This window comes from Sminthopsis crassicaudata, chromosome 5 (genome assembly GCF_048593235.1).
Source record: "Sminthopsis crassicaudata isolate SCR6 chromosome 5, ASM4859323v1, whole genome shotgun sequence".
Classification (NCBI taxonomy): domain Eukaryota; kingdom Metazoa; phylum Chordata; class Mammalia; order Dasyuromorphia; family Dasyuridae; genus Sminthopsis; species Sminthopsis crassicaudata.
The window spans coordinates 192,875,007-192,890,524 of NC_133621.1; the positions used below are offsets into that span (position 1 = coordinate 192,875,007).

The 15,518-nt window shown below is 32.5% G+C and overlaps 1 protein-coding gene across 2 annotated transcripts in view; it reads right to left on the reverse strand.

The window, feature by feature from the left end:
- The window catches only part of DYRK4 (dual specificity tyrosine phosphorylation regulated kinase 4), a 70,848-nt gene that overhangs the window by 47,529 nt on the left and 7,801 nt on the right, over positions 1-15,518 (reverse strand). The window lies entirely within an intron of this gene.

Below are 15,518 nucleotides of genomic sequence, written 5' to 3' on the forward strand. Positions count from 1 at the left end.
AGACTAGCAGATATGATTGATGAGCCATTATTTTTATCTGAAAGATCATGAAACACATGAGAAATATATCAAAAAACTGAAGAACAAATATTGTCCTGATAATCAAGAAATGGGAGGAAAACACAGTCTATTAACTTTACGCCAATGAACTGGGGAAATTCTAAAACACGTCATCAAAGAGATGTTTGGCAAACATCTGGAAAGGGAAGCAATATGTGGCTTCCATAAGAAAGGGTTCTGCCAAAATAAACTCATTTCCTTTTTTTTAACAGAGTTACTAAACTAGTTTATGAGGGGAATGGTATGGACATAGTTTACTTAGGTTTTTTTTTTTTTTTTTTTAGCAATGCTTCTTATTGAATATTTCATACTATTATTGTGGAGAATATGGAGAGAGAAGGATTTAGTACTGGTTGGAAGACTAGACTCAGTGCAATTAGTGCTTATTGGTTCACTGTCAAAATGTCAGGAAGTCTCCAGTGCTAGTAAATTAGGTATCTATGTTTGACCCTATGCAATTAACATCTTTACTAATTATTTGAATAAAGATTTTAATAGAATGCTTAACAGATTTGCAGATGAAACAAATCTGGGTGAAATAACTAGCATAGTGAATGGCAAAGTCAGTATTCAAAAAAGACTTTTACAGACCTAAATACTGGGTTGAAAGTAAAACATTTAAATACTATAGGAATAAATGTAAAAATTTGTACTTGTATGCAAAAAATAATTAATGTCCACAAGTATAAAATAGAAGAATGATTAGAAAGTAGTTCTGAAAAAAATCTGAAGATTTTAGATTATTATGAGTCTGCAAGTGATAGACAAGGCAGTCAAGAAGGAGAAAAAAAAAAAAAGCAAAAGTCAAAACTTCCAATAATAGAGAGATGATAATTCTAGAGTACTCTTATCTAAACTAATATGTTGGATTCTGGGTACTACAGGTTAAGAAAGACAAAGATAAACTGAAGAGTATCCAGAGAAGAGCATCCAGAGAAGAGTACTAACAATAGTGAATGAATTGGGTAAGTTTAGGCTTCAGAAAAGTAGATTCAGACAGAGATCATGGTAATTGTCTTCACCTACAGAAAGGGCTAATTATTATCAAGGAGAAATTAGGCTTCTACTTGGCCTCAGACAACTGAATTGAGTCATTGTCAGAATGTTTCAAAAAGGCAAATTTACATTTTGTGTTAGGAAAAACTTCTTTGTAATTAGAGCTGACTCAAAGGAGAATGACTTGCCTTGAAAGGTAGTAGGCTCTGAGAAAATTAAATTGATTCTGTATCATTTTTTCTATTGATACTATTTTTTAGTTAATTGATTTTGTCTTGTAATTGTCATAGTTATTTGTAATGAGTTAAATTTGGAAATCTATCTGTCCTGTTATCACTGTTCTATTCTTGCCTCAAGAAAATCTGTTATTCTTGAGAAATATGGATGGACACACAGAGTCTGGTCTAGTATCTTTACATCACTAAACTATCCTTCAAGGAATTAGAGCTGTCTAAAGAAGTTGGGATCAATATCTTTGACCTTGTAAGTGGAATTAAACACCAATTCTTAGTCACAGAAGGGAAAGAAGGAGGCTGTTGTTAACCCATATTCCCACCAACCAATCATATTGTTCTTCATGCCTCAGCTTTGTAACCAGTAATGTTGTCCTCAATCCCATGATGTCACTTACTCTGTTTTGTTCTCCTTATGTTATCCTTATAAAAATAAGTTAAGTCTTCAAAATTAGGGTCTTTGGCTAACTGAGACAAATCCATTGACATTCTATTGTCAGGTAGTACTCTTGTTCATAAAATGTTATCTTGCTTGGAGGGAATGTACTTTTGTTGAATTGCATTTGCAACCGGTCCCCCTCTTAAGAAGTCTTCAAACAGAAATTAGAGAAGAACTTGTTGGTTATTTATTTTATATTATAGATTCCTTTTATACATGAGTTGGACCAACTCTCAAATGTCAACATTGTGATATTCTAGTAATGATCTACAAAGGACAACTGATCAAAAAATAATCAAGAAATTCAAAGAAACATTAGTGAACTCTTAATTAATCTAAAACAAAAAAAGCACAAAAAGTCACAGGTGCTATAAGAGGAATCCCACATGAAATACAAAACTCATTTGCACCATATCAGCCCATGACAGTGACTTGAATAGAAAAGCCTATTCCATGCCTGTAGCTATGACCATAATAAGGAATCCCTAGAAAGGGCAGAAAAGCACCATGACTGAGGATAGTATAATTAATGACAATGATCTAATGAGAGATATTGAAGTTGTTAGTATTCTGAGACCAGAGCACCAGGAGAAGTGAGAGCCAGCAGTAGGCATCAAAATTAAGACCAGAATATTACTACTCTACTGAAAAAGGCATTTTAAGGAAAAATATAGCCACAATGCAAAGTATCAAATTATCCAGAGTTATGAAGAAATAGTCTTTCATGTTAATGGAGAGATACTCAAGAAGTAGACAGAGGTTAAGAGAGTAACTTCATAGCATGTACAAACAGCATCTCAAGTGGGAAATGGTTGGCCACAAAAACTAAGATATCTGGAAAAAAATTAAGCAAGATGTAAATAAGAGCCCAAAGTGGGGGAGAGGAAAAGGACTTAAAGAATAAATAGATAGATAGATGAATGAATAATGAAGAATAAAATAAAACAGGTTAAAAATCTCACCCAGAAAGTGGACTCTAAAATTAGAATAGAACTCAAAGATCCTGAGAACATAAAAAGAAAAAAAAAAAAAAATAAGGTGCATATACAATCAAAAACAACCTGAAAAGTAGGTCAAGGAGAAATAATTTAATAGTCATAAGATTATCTGAATATCATTATAAAAAACACTTGAATACAACATTTCATGAAATCTATATCTAGATTTACTAGAACTGGAGGAAAGTAAAAATGGAACCCACCAGTGAATTTCTATAAGGAAGCACAAAATTAGGATTCCCAGGAATATCTTAGACAAAATCTAAAACTTTCCAATCAGAGTGGGGGGGAAATGCAAGCATCCAGAAAGAAAGAGTTTCAAGTATAAAGGAGTCAAGTATAAAGATTTAACAGTGACAACTATAAAACATAAATGTAAAGGGCTAGAACTGAGCAATGCACTTGGATAATGAAGCACATGAGACTAATTGCCAATTGGATAGTTCCCTATTAACTTGTTTGAAGGTTGACCCTCCCCAGCTGTTCTGTGCTGACTTGATTGGTGGGACAAAGAGGTGGAAGTGACTTGTGTGGGAGGAGTAGGAGAAACTTGGGTGGTGGAACTCACGCTCGCTCGCACTCGTGACCTGGCGTTGGAGGGGACGGTAAAGATCAAGAATAAAGACGTTTAGTGATCCTGACTCCAGCTGATTTCTGGGAAGATAGAGTTCCAGCACATAAAAAGTTAAGTGATAAAATTTTCTACAAGGATAAACATAAACAATTAAGAATAACTTACCTTATGAGACTGATCATCTTAAGGAGAGGGAAAAGGTACCTTTTAAAAATATGGTCTTCTCAAGCATTCATGATGAAAAGGCCATATCTGAATAAAAATTCTGAAATGCAAACACAGGAATCAAGAGAAAACTAGAAAGATAAATACATGTGAGCAATTGAAAGGGCCTGAATGAAGATGAAGTATTTACAGTCTAATAGGGAAAAAAAGAGGAAAGAATCTTTTAAAATTTTTAAAATCTTTGGAAGGAAGAAAGAAATTTCTGAGGGTATTCTTTTGTTTTCTATTTCTGATGGTTTTAAAAGGAAGGAAAAAGGAAGGGAGAGTGAATGAATATACTAGGGAAGAGATAAGAAAAAAGGTGATATATTTTTTGTTTAACAATTGGGGTAAATGACAAAGATATAAAAACTTGAAAGAAGTAGAAGAAACAGGTACCATATAACCTTCACTCCAAATGAAATAAACAAGGGCTGATCACACACAAAGGGAATAGTCATAAGCAAAGCAAACTCCAACATATAAGAAAGGAAGGATAGATTTTTTTAAAAAAGAGAAAGAATAAAAATTAGAAATCAGGCAAGGGCAAAAGAAGAATTGATAAAATGTTGAAATAAATTATTTCACTAATAGATCTTGAGTATCAGGCAGATTCTATATATTTTACCTTTTTATTTATACAGGGAACATTTTAAGGTGAGAACAGGAGTAAAAAGAGGAAGAAGTACAAGAGGATTGGTTAGAGGAAAAACACAAAATTAAAACTGCAAATGTGGGTGGCATAAACTCACCAATAAAATGGACAACATTAGCAGAATGTATTAGAAAATAGAATCCAATACACTGTTTACAAGAAACACAATTGATTTATAAAGATTCATATAGGGTTAAAATGAAGAACTGAAGAAAAATTTATTGTGCTTCAGTTTCAAAAAAAAGTGACAAATCATGATTTCAGAAAAGGCTACAAATTAATAAAAGCATGATAAAGAGATAAGGAGAGAAATCATTCTTTTTTATAAGTATTTTTTATTAATTTTTATAATTAAAACATTTTCTTTGACAGTACATATGCATAGGTAATTTTTTTTAAACAACATTATCCCTTGTACTCCCTTCTGTTCTGAATTTTTCCCCTCCTCTCTACCCCCTCCCCTAGATGGCAGGCATTCCCATACATATTAAATATCTTATAGTATATCCTAGGTACAATATATATGTGCAGAACCGAATTATTGTTGTTGCAAAGGAAGAATTGTATTCAGAAGGTTAAAATAATCTGGGAAGAAAAACAAAACAAAACAAAAGAAAAAACAATGCTCACAGTTTACACTCATTTCCCAGTGTTCCTTTTCTGGATGTAGCTGATTCTGTCTATCATTGATCAATTGGAATTGGATTAGTTCTGAGAGAAATCATTCTTAAAGGTACCATAGATAACAAACCAGTATCAATAATTATATTCACCAAACAATATAATATTCAATTAAGAAAATTTTTAAATTAAAAGGAAAAATTAATTTCTAGAGAAAGTAAAACTCTAGTAGTGGAACCTTAGTATACCACTTTCAAATTTAGACAAATCTAACTAAAAGATTAAAAAGAGAAGTTAACCACCCAGTTGGAACTTGATAAAAATTAGAAATGACACTGGAAATTCTGAAAGGCAATTGAAAGGAATATATACATTTTACAAGTATCTTTGTTAAAAGACTATTATCTAAAATATATAGGAATTCAAATCAGACATCTAAGATTAATACCCATCCCAAAAGATAAACAGTCAAAGTATGTGAAGAGACAAGGGTCAGGGAAGATATCCAAGCTATCACCTATGTGAAAAAATGCTCCAACTTCCTAATAGAAAGTAAAGTACAGATTACAGCAATTCTGCATTTCTAACTCATACCCATCAAACTAGCAAAGATGACAAGAGAAAAAGTCTTGGAGGGTCTATGGGAAAACAGGTACACTGATGCCCTGTTGGTGGAACCTCAAATTAGTACAGCCATTCTGGGAAAGCAATGGAGAATTCTCCCCCAAATTTATTCAATTTCACATACTCTTTGACCAAGTTATACCTACTAGTAAGGCTATACCTCAAAGAGATCAAATAAAAAGTGAAAAGATAAGAATATTGATAGCAGCTCTTTTCTTTAGTAGCTAACCCACTATTTGGGAATGACATGAGAAGAACAATTTATATGAAGACAATATTATTAAAAAAAATTTTTAGGGGCAGCTAGGTGGTGCAGTGGATAGAGCACCAGCCTTGAATTCAGGAGGACCAGAGTTCAAATCTAGTCTCAGACACTTAACACTTCCTAGCTGTGTGACCCTGGGCAAATCACTTAACCCTAGCCTCAAGGAAAAAAAAAATTTTTTTAAAAGACTTTAGAATCTGATAAAAAGAAATTATAAACCTAGTGGAAGTTCATAGAACTATAGTGGAATATACTACCTACCTCTTACTAGAGGTATGCTGGATTTAAAACAATAACATATATAAAAATAAAATTTAAAAAATCTTGTGGGGCCTACAATCATGATTAACCATGGAAAACTGGACTGTGTTAAAAACCTTGAAATATTTCATAGAGTAAAAATAAAGAACAGAAAAAACTTCAGCTATACAAAAAAGGGGAATAGCACTAGATAACAATGAATAGCTCAAATAAGGCAACAACAGCAGTGCTTTAAGTAAAAATTAATTGAGTTACAGGGAGAAAAAAATTAGTTTCACACTTAAATATAAACACCTCAATCCTAGATAAATCTAACAAACAAGCTAGGTGAAAAATAATAAACACATTCATAGATGTTTTCAAAAGTTAGAAATAATAGTTCTCTTATAGTTATTTAATGGGAATAGGAAAGAGTTTACACATTTTCAGGTGTATATAGTACCTTTACAAAATTAACCATGCATTAGAGAATAAAAACCTCAAAAAGAAATGAAAAGAAATAGAAATATTAAACAGGTTTTGCTGTTCACAACACATTATAACTAAAATGGAACATTTAAAGAAAAGGTTAAATTCAGTGGAGACTATTGTTTAATTCTAAAGAAATAATAGAACAAAAAAACCATTCAAAGAACCAATAGGTAATTTCATCAAAAATAACAAAAAGACAAAATACCAAAACTTTTGATATGCAAAAAAGCAATCAGGTAAAAAAAAAATATATATATATATATATATATATAATCACTAGACACTTTCTTTAAGAAAAGAGAAAGGGGGCAGCTAAGTGGAACAGTGGATAGAGCACCAGTCCTGAAGTCAGGGACCTGAGTTCAAATCTGTTCTCAAACACATAACACTTCCTAGCTGTGTGACCCTGGGCAAGTCACTTAACCCCAATTGCTTCAGAAAAAAAGAAAGAAAGAAAAGAAAAAAATGTTTCAATAAATTTTGTAAAAATTTAAAAAAACTAGTAAAGTAATATATAAAATTCAACTAAACAAAAAAAATGCTAAAATAAAGATTAGCAAATAGATGTTTAGAAGTTGATAACAAACTATAGATCTGTTTTTAAGTCAACTAATAAACTCTTAAATAATTTTATTTTTTAAAAAGAGGCTAATTATCAAAATAAGATAAAAAGGAAAATTCACAATAATTAAAGGTGAAATAATGAAAACAGTCAACATTATTTTATCCAATTATTTGCTCATTAACTTAAATTGTAGAGGGCCACAGATAGTGGGGAAACTCTGGGTGAAGTATAAGACCCTTCAGCCCAGAGAGAACAATGTCTGGTTCAACTCCCCATCTCCCCTAAGGGCTCTTGGTCTTCCTGAGAAGTCAGGGGGCAGTGACAACCTGTGTTGTAATTGAAGCAGAGTGATGCCAAGTGGCAAAGAATCATCTACACAAGTGGTTTATGTGATTCTACAGGCACAATATATAGTTAGTGCATGTGCAGTGTTGCTTTGATTATATTAGGGTATCGGGGTATATAAGTAAGGGTGAGTGAATTTGGAATAAGCGGACTCCATGTTTGACCATCCACAGCGAGTCCCGCCTCATCAATCCTGTTCTAAGACCAAGGACTCGGGCTGATACCGAGATCCTTCAGAGAACTAATCTGGACACAACATTAGATGAATACTTCTAAAATATCCAGATTAAAAGGAGAAAAAAGAATTTAAGTAACCTTATTTCAAAAATTATTTAAATTGAATAAGCTATAAGGAGCTTCCAAAGACAAAAATCCCAGGATCATGTGAATTTACAGATGAATTCGATCAAACAGTCAAAAGATGATTAATTTTAAAATTACATAAACTGTTTGAAAAAAAAAATAGAAGACAGAATCCTACTCCACTCCTTTATAGTATATGTTCTTCATACCTAAATTAAAGAAATTCAAAACAGAAAAATAAATCTGTAGACTAGTACTCCAAATAAATGTTCTTAAAAAAAGTTTTAAATAAACCTAACAAAGATTCTACAATGATGTACTAGATATCCCAAAAGTGCTTAGTGGAGATTAAAGATCTAATAGCTTAAAACTATTTAAGCATTTTGGGACACCCTATTTTTAAGAGACTATATAGCTCATGATCAGTTTTGATTAATACCAGGACTGCAGAATTGTTTCCATATTCTGTAAAATATAAATAGTTGCCAATATTAATGACAAAAACAATCAAAAATAGAAAAGCTTATTAGTGGAATAAATTAGGAATATAAGAATCAAAAACAAACTTAGTAGCATGGTTTTCAATATACCCTAAGTCAAATACTATTAGCAAAGATCCATTTACTATTTAAAAACATTTTTTCTAGGAAGACTGGAATGAACTCTAGCAGACAGAGTTAGATCAGCATCTCACACTATATTTCACAAAATACATTCAAAATAAACAAATTAGAAATATAGAGAGCTATAGGTAGGGGAAATATAACCTAACAAGGACCTAACAAGTATAACCAGAAAGGATTAGAATAGATGAAGTGAACAATTTTGATCTCACAAAATTCAAACGCTATTGCATAAATTCAGTGCTGCTAAAATCAGAAAATAAAAGGTCAATTGAGAAAATATTTTGCAGAAAGTTTCTCTGATAAATATTTGATGGCCAATATATTAAAAAAAATTGATTCATATGTTAAAAACAAGAACCCTTCTTCCAAGAGATAAATGATCAACTGGTCAAACAAGCATTTTTTCTAATAAAGAAAAACCTGCCATTAAAAAAGAAAATGACTAAACATTGTAAAGAAAAAGAATGTTGAAAGACTTAAGAACTTTAAGCAATACAATGACCAACTATGACTCCAGAGATCTCTAAATGATGTTTCCCATCTCTTGATAGTGAAGTACAGAATGAGGTACACATTTGTAGTATGTGGATCTATTTAGCTATGCTTTCTTCTTACAAGAAAGGTTTAAATTTGTTATGGAGGGGGCAAGGAGAGGGAGAATAGAAGGAAGGAAGGAAGGAAGGAAGGAGGAAAGGAAGGATATAGAAAGGGAGGGAGAGAAGCAAAAAGAGAGAAGAAGGAGAGATGGGAAAAGGAAAAGGGAAAAGGAATATTAATGAAACATAAGAGAACAAAAGGAGGTTCAGAAGGAAACAATCTGAAAAACTTTTGGAAATAAGATAATAAATTTGTTATGCATTTTTCAAATTAAAAAGACAGAAAATTTGTACATAAAGAGATTCACAGTTTAATATAAACTTTCTGCTCTTTGTGTATAGAAGAACATCTTGATGATTTTACAATTTAGAATATCAAAAAAAAATTTAAGTTTTATGAGAGAAATCCTATTTCTGATATTTATTGTGTTAACCTGTTGTTTACATTCCTTCTGTTGTATAAATGACAATGATTTCTTCTTTTTTATGCCTTTTTCTTTTTCTATTTTGTTTGTTTTTCTATTCTGAAGTATATATATCTGACAGATAGTTGATAGAAAATCACAAGCAGTATTGCCTCATCAACGAGTGAAATTTAGACAAAGTCAATTTTTGAAGAAAGCTAGATGAGAGGCCCTACCCAAGCAAAGTCATCTTGAGAGCAGAAAGATAAAATTGAAAGGAGGGCAACAAATACATGAAAGATAGAAAAAATCTATAAAGATTTTCATATGAAATTCTTTCTTTTTTAATCTTTGAACAAAACAGAGACAATATTTGGACTATAACATTCCAATCTCAGCTATACTTCTTGTTGAATTGAAAATAGTGATGAATAAAAAGAATAGAAAATTGTTTGGGACTAGACTACACACTTTTGGAGGAGACTCATGATGAGCGCAACAACAATTTTATCAGTTTTCACAATATATGATGGAAGGGAAAGATACTAAGGACTTGAAAAACTCTCAGACTTCAATATCTCTCCCCTGACATCAGAAAAAAAAAAAAGGAGAGAGAAAGAAAACAAGAAAACATCAGTATCTACTGACCTATGAATACTTTTTTCATTTACATATAATTTTCATGAAGATAATCCATGCAAAAGCATCCTTAATGAGGATATTAGAAGACATAAGGTAAGTTTTTATGAGTGTTATTGCACAGTAGCCACAACATTCCCAATATTTTTGTTGTTGTGTATAGCTCTTCATCGCTCCATGGACCATGGAGTTTTCTTGGCAAAGATGCTGGAGTGGTTTGCCATTTTCTTCCCCCATGGTTTAAGATAAATAGAAGACAAATAGAAGTTAAATGACATGGTGAGGGTCACATAATTAATAAGTGCCATATTAGAAGTCAGGTTTTCCTGATTGTAGGTCACCTAGCTTCCTCATAGAGTTAATTAAGTGATTTAGAGACTACAAGATCCTACTTTGTACTTTGTCTATTATTTGTTTTCTAGGGAAAAAACACATTTCATTCAGCAAAATTTTAAAAACATCATCTTAAAGTCTCTTCCCCCTCTCAACAAATTATCCCCCATACATATGTCAAAATTATGGAAAATTTCCAAAAAGTTAAAAGAGATAATTTTATTCAATGACTCTGGCAAGAAAAAAAGAGTGAGAAAAAGAAGTAGGGACCAAAAAAGATGTCTGCCATCATCATTAAGGAGATTTGGCACAAAACTCAAATTTAAGAGATAATACCTAGCAAGGTCTATAAGACTGCTAAAGGCAGATGAAATTGTGCTAATTATATTAAGTACCACTTAAAGTTCAAGTAGAACACCTCAGGACCTCCAAAATGATTTCCACAAACATACAAAAGAGTTTGACCTAACCTAAAGAGTTTTATCTAACCCAAGAAAAACTAAGTGGATAGAGAATGCCTGCTGTCCAAATTATGACATATAATTGTATAGACAACCTACAGTGCCTCATGCAAGTGTGTGTGTATGTGTACCTTGGACAGACAGTGCAAATGGAAAATAATTTGAAGCCAGAATGGAACAGGAACATTCCTGTTTGGTCCATGCAAATTTGCAAAATTCTTTTAATGATCCCCATGTTTCATGTTTTCTAAAACTAAAGTTCTTTTAAAGTTCTTGGCTGGTAACAAGTTATGGAACATTTTGTCCTCAATTGAAACTGACAATCAAAGGAACTATAGTCAAATTAATAAAGAAATAAATGGTGAGTATAAGCAAACTGCAATCCAGTATTATTGTTATAAATCTAATATTTTCATAGCACTTTAGGACTGAGAAACACTTTATATTTTATTTGATCCCTTAAAATAGATACTAAAATATCCTTATTTTACAGAAGAGGAGAATCAAGACTCAGAAAGATAAGATCAAGATCACATAGCTAGTATCTGTAGTACTCTTCAAACCCCCAAGCATCCCTGACTCCAAGTCCAAAATTGTGCCATGCTGTCTCAATCAGGAATACACATTATGCACAAAGAATTATGCACAGAAATGGTGTCAAGGACGCATTCAAGATGAGTTGGTTACTTAGTGACATTAAGGAATAATCAATAGATAGTTGAGATGCTCCATTGGAGTTATTAATGAAGTTATCCATAGATAATAAAACAATTTGAGAAAGGCCCCCAGTATGGTGAAAGTAGACTTTGTGGTGAAGTTTTTGGAGGATATAGTAGACAATCATACAGTATAAATATAAGCAAATCACTCCAACCATGAGTGAGCTGATCCCAGTATAATGTAAAGATCACATGTATGAGGACACAAATCTTTGTAAAGTATTAAGATGCTCAAGTCTAAGAGTATACTGCCATTCTCCAGTATTATGTTCATTCTGGCAATAAATTTTAGGAATTTTATGTCTAAGATGAAGAACATTAAGAAAAGGGCAGCAAGGATGGTGGAAAGATTCCAAGATTTTGCCATATAAGATGGAATCTAGAGAAAACTCAAAGAGAAACATGATAGCTATCCTCAAGTATTTGAAAATCAATTATTTGAAAAAGGTGTTAGCTTTATTTCACTTGTTCCCCAGGGCAGAAGGAGGATTGGTAGATTTTAAAAGTTCCAGAGAAGTCAATATAGCTTTTAATAAGGAAATTTAGTAAGGAAAATTTGATTTTTTTAAATTTTTGATGAAATGTATTTTAATATAGTAATGATCAATAATATAGCAAGAACTTAATTATTAAGCTGTTGATTTAGCACTTTAGATATTGTGTATAAGTACACTTTTTAAGGTTAAATATGTGCAATCCTTTTAAATATGTAGGAAAATTTCTTAATAATTAAAAATATCCAAAAATGTAATAATCTCCCTTTAGAGGTAATAGTAACACTGTATAACACTAAAGAAATAAACAGGTGTAAGGAATAGAGATTTGTGTGTGTGTGTGTGTGTGTGTGTGTGTGTGTGTGTGTTTAGGAGGAACTTCCAGATTAGAAAACTCCTTTTATCAGTTCAACGTGGCATATTCTCCAGAAATGATAAAGCAGACTTCCTCTAAGCCCAATAATTGTAGATCTCTTGAAAGCTTTCTTCCTTGGCTTGGCTTTGAGGCAGTAGATGACATTTCAGGGAGAAGAAAAGGCAAAGCCTATCGCTCCTTCTACTCAGTTCTTCCAAGCAACAGATAGCAAGGCAAGTTCCAAGATGTCTTCCCAGACTTGACCAAAGAGCTGCTTTTGTTCAATTGTGACCAACTTTTCATCACCTTATGGACCATGCTGTCCCTGGGGTTTTCTTGGCAAAGGTACTGGAGTGAGTTGCTATTTTTTTCTCCCATGAATTAAGACAAACAATGGTTAAATGACATGCTGAGGGTCACACAAATAGTGTCTGAGTTTAAGATTTGTTCTTCCAAGCAACAGATAGCAAGGCAAGTCCCAAGATGTCTTCCCAGACTTGACCAAAGAGCTGCTGTTGTTCAATTACGAACAATTTGTCATCACCCCATGGACCATATTGTCCCTGGGATTTTCTTGGCAAAGGTACTGAAGTAGCTTGCTATTTGAATTAAAAGAAACAATGGTTAAATGACATGTCGAGGGTCACAATACTAGTAAGTGTCTGAGCTTAGATTTGAATTCAGGTCTTCCTGATTCTAGACCTGACCTATTTATGAAGCCACCTGACTACCGCACAGAATTGACTTAGTGATTTGGAGACTACAAGATCCTACTTTGTCTATTTGTTTTGCTAGAAAAAAAATCCCACATATAACATTCAGCAAAATAAAAAACACTACCTTAAAGTCTATCTCTCTTTTCAACAAATTGTCCCGCCCCCAATATGTATTATTCATTTGTGTCTGACTCTTCACAACTTTACTTGGGGTTTTCTTGGCAATGTTAATGGAGTAGTTTGTCATTTCGTTTTCTAGCTTATTTTACAGGTAAGGAAACTGAAGCAGAATTAAGTGATTTGCCCAGTGATATGGCTATTTAGTGTCTAAGGCCAGAACTGAACTCAATTCTACTGTACTTTGCTCTAGTTTAAGAGCAAAGACTAAGTCTAAGACTTTAAGATAAGTCTCTCTAGTGAAATATCTTGCCTCTATTTTCTGGAAATAAAATAAAATTCTTATTTCTGCCATCTACAACATAACTAGGCAATATACATTTATCTCATGGTCTCTAAACATTAGAATGTTTCTTAGCTATTACCTTTAAAGTTCTCATGTCAGTCACACATGCAAATTAGATGCTACAAACAAAATAATTCATTTACAACCTGAGCATCTTTTCTTTGAAGTGACTAGTTTTCTCAGTATTTCTCTCCTAAATGTCCATGATTCTTCCCCTTTCCTATTGCAAAATTATATCTGAAAAGGTACCCCCCTCTTTATATGAACATAAAGGGATTAGAAAGATAATCTATAAAGTTCTTTCTAGAACTAAATCTATGGTCCTGTCACCTTTGAAGTTTCTTCCAGCTCTGAGCAATTGTGATTCTGATACTTGTATGATAGGTTCCCAATTCAGCATAAATATAAAAAATTTTCTAAGCCTCTTTAACTTTCAGAGAACAGACTTTTTTGGGCAAGTTTGGATCAGGTTAGGATATATACAATTTTGGGTCACATATATTGTGAAAATTTTAGAGAAGAATTAGACAGTAGATTGAATGTAGACTAAATGTTCAAGTTAATGGGTACTAATATTCTCTACCTTGAATTATTGGAAAGGAAGATCTGAATTAAAAAGAATAGATATAGCCTATAATATGCAAATCTAAGTTCAAATCTGGCTTTAGATATTTACCAGCTATGTGAAACTAGGAAAGTCATTTAACCCTGTTTTTGCCTTGGTTCCCTCATCTATAAAATAAGCTAGAAAAGAAAATGGCAAATCATTCTAATATCTTTGCTAAGAAAATCCCAAGAATGAAGAATTGAAGACAACTGAAATAACTGAATAAGATAACATACAAATAATTTAGATCAAAGCTTCTTAAACCATGGGTCATGACTCCAACCAAATGTAGGGGTTGTGGAAAAATTTGGCAACAGTAAAACATTTGTGAATGCAATGACCAAAAATTAATTCAAAATCAAATGTATAATATGAATCTGAGATGTTTCTGACAGAGCTTGCCTATGTAGCATCGTGCAAATTCACTGCAGGCTTGATTCTGAACACATAACTTGCACTTTGCACTAGATATCCACAAATATGATAGAAACACCTTGGTTCAAATTCAAGATAGAGTTGGATAAAAATGACTTGGGCAAAAAGGAGTCATGAGTGATAAAAGTTGAAGAAGTCCTGATTTAAATCTAAGGGTTTCCAACATATGGCAACAGGTAAGAAATGAATTCTCAATATATCATGATGCCCATCATAGCAAGTATTGGTTCAATTAGTGTGAAATATCCTGAAGGAGGTACCTTGTACATTAATCTGCAGGGAATGGGAAATACCAACCCATAAATAGCCTGGTTCAATTCTAGCCAGCTTAGTTAAAAGGCTTGGAATGGTAGCTGGGACAATGCATATTTAAAAAGAGTACTTTTTTGCAAAACTATTTTGAAAGCTAATTTTGAAAAATTATTACTTTCTTATAAGGGAATTTATTTGGATTATAATGTATCCCCCTAATGACTTGTGTACTAAGATAAGATTCATTGAGATTTTATCATTTTACCATAAATTTTAGGTTTACCACACCTCAATATAACTTGGAATTATATCAGGATTTAGACCATCTTTCACAGAAAAGTCCTTTAGATCCTCTTTGGAACTGTCTGGGTACCATGGGAACTTTAAGTCTGCCTCCAGAAAAAAATTGGATAGTTGTACACTATTGCAGATGTTATCCTGTATATAGAAATAACCTGTCATCCTGAATAATTTTTAGTATTTGTTGACTTTGGGACTTAAAGACATTCTATTCCAATACAACTGTAGCTAATAACAATAACCATCCTTATAGCCCTTGAAAGTTTTCAAAGCTTTAAATCTATATTTTTTCTCATGTGAATCTTACAACAACCCTGGAAAATTTATTATTATCTGCATCTCACAAATGAGGATTGAGTGTAAATGATTTGCAGAGTTAGGAAGTGTATGAGGCAGGATTTGACTTCAGGTTTTCTTAATTTTAATTCCAGCACTCTAGCCAACATACCTATCACATATCTACTACATCAATGTAACCTGTTCTCATAACAATCCTTTGACATC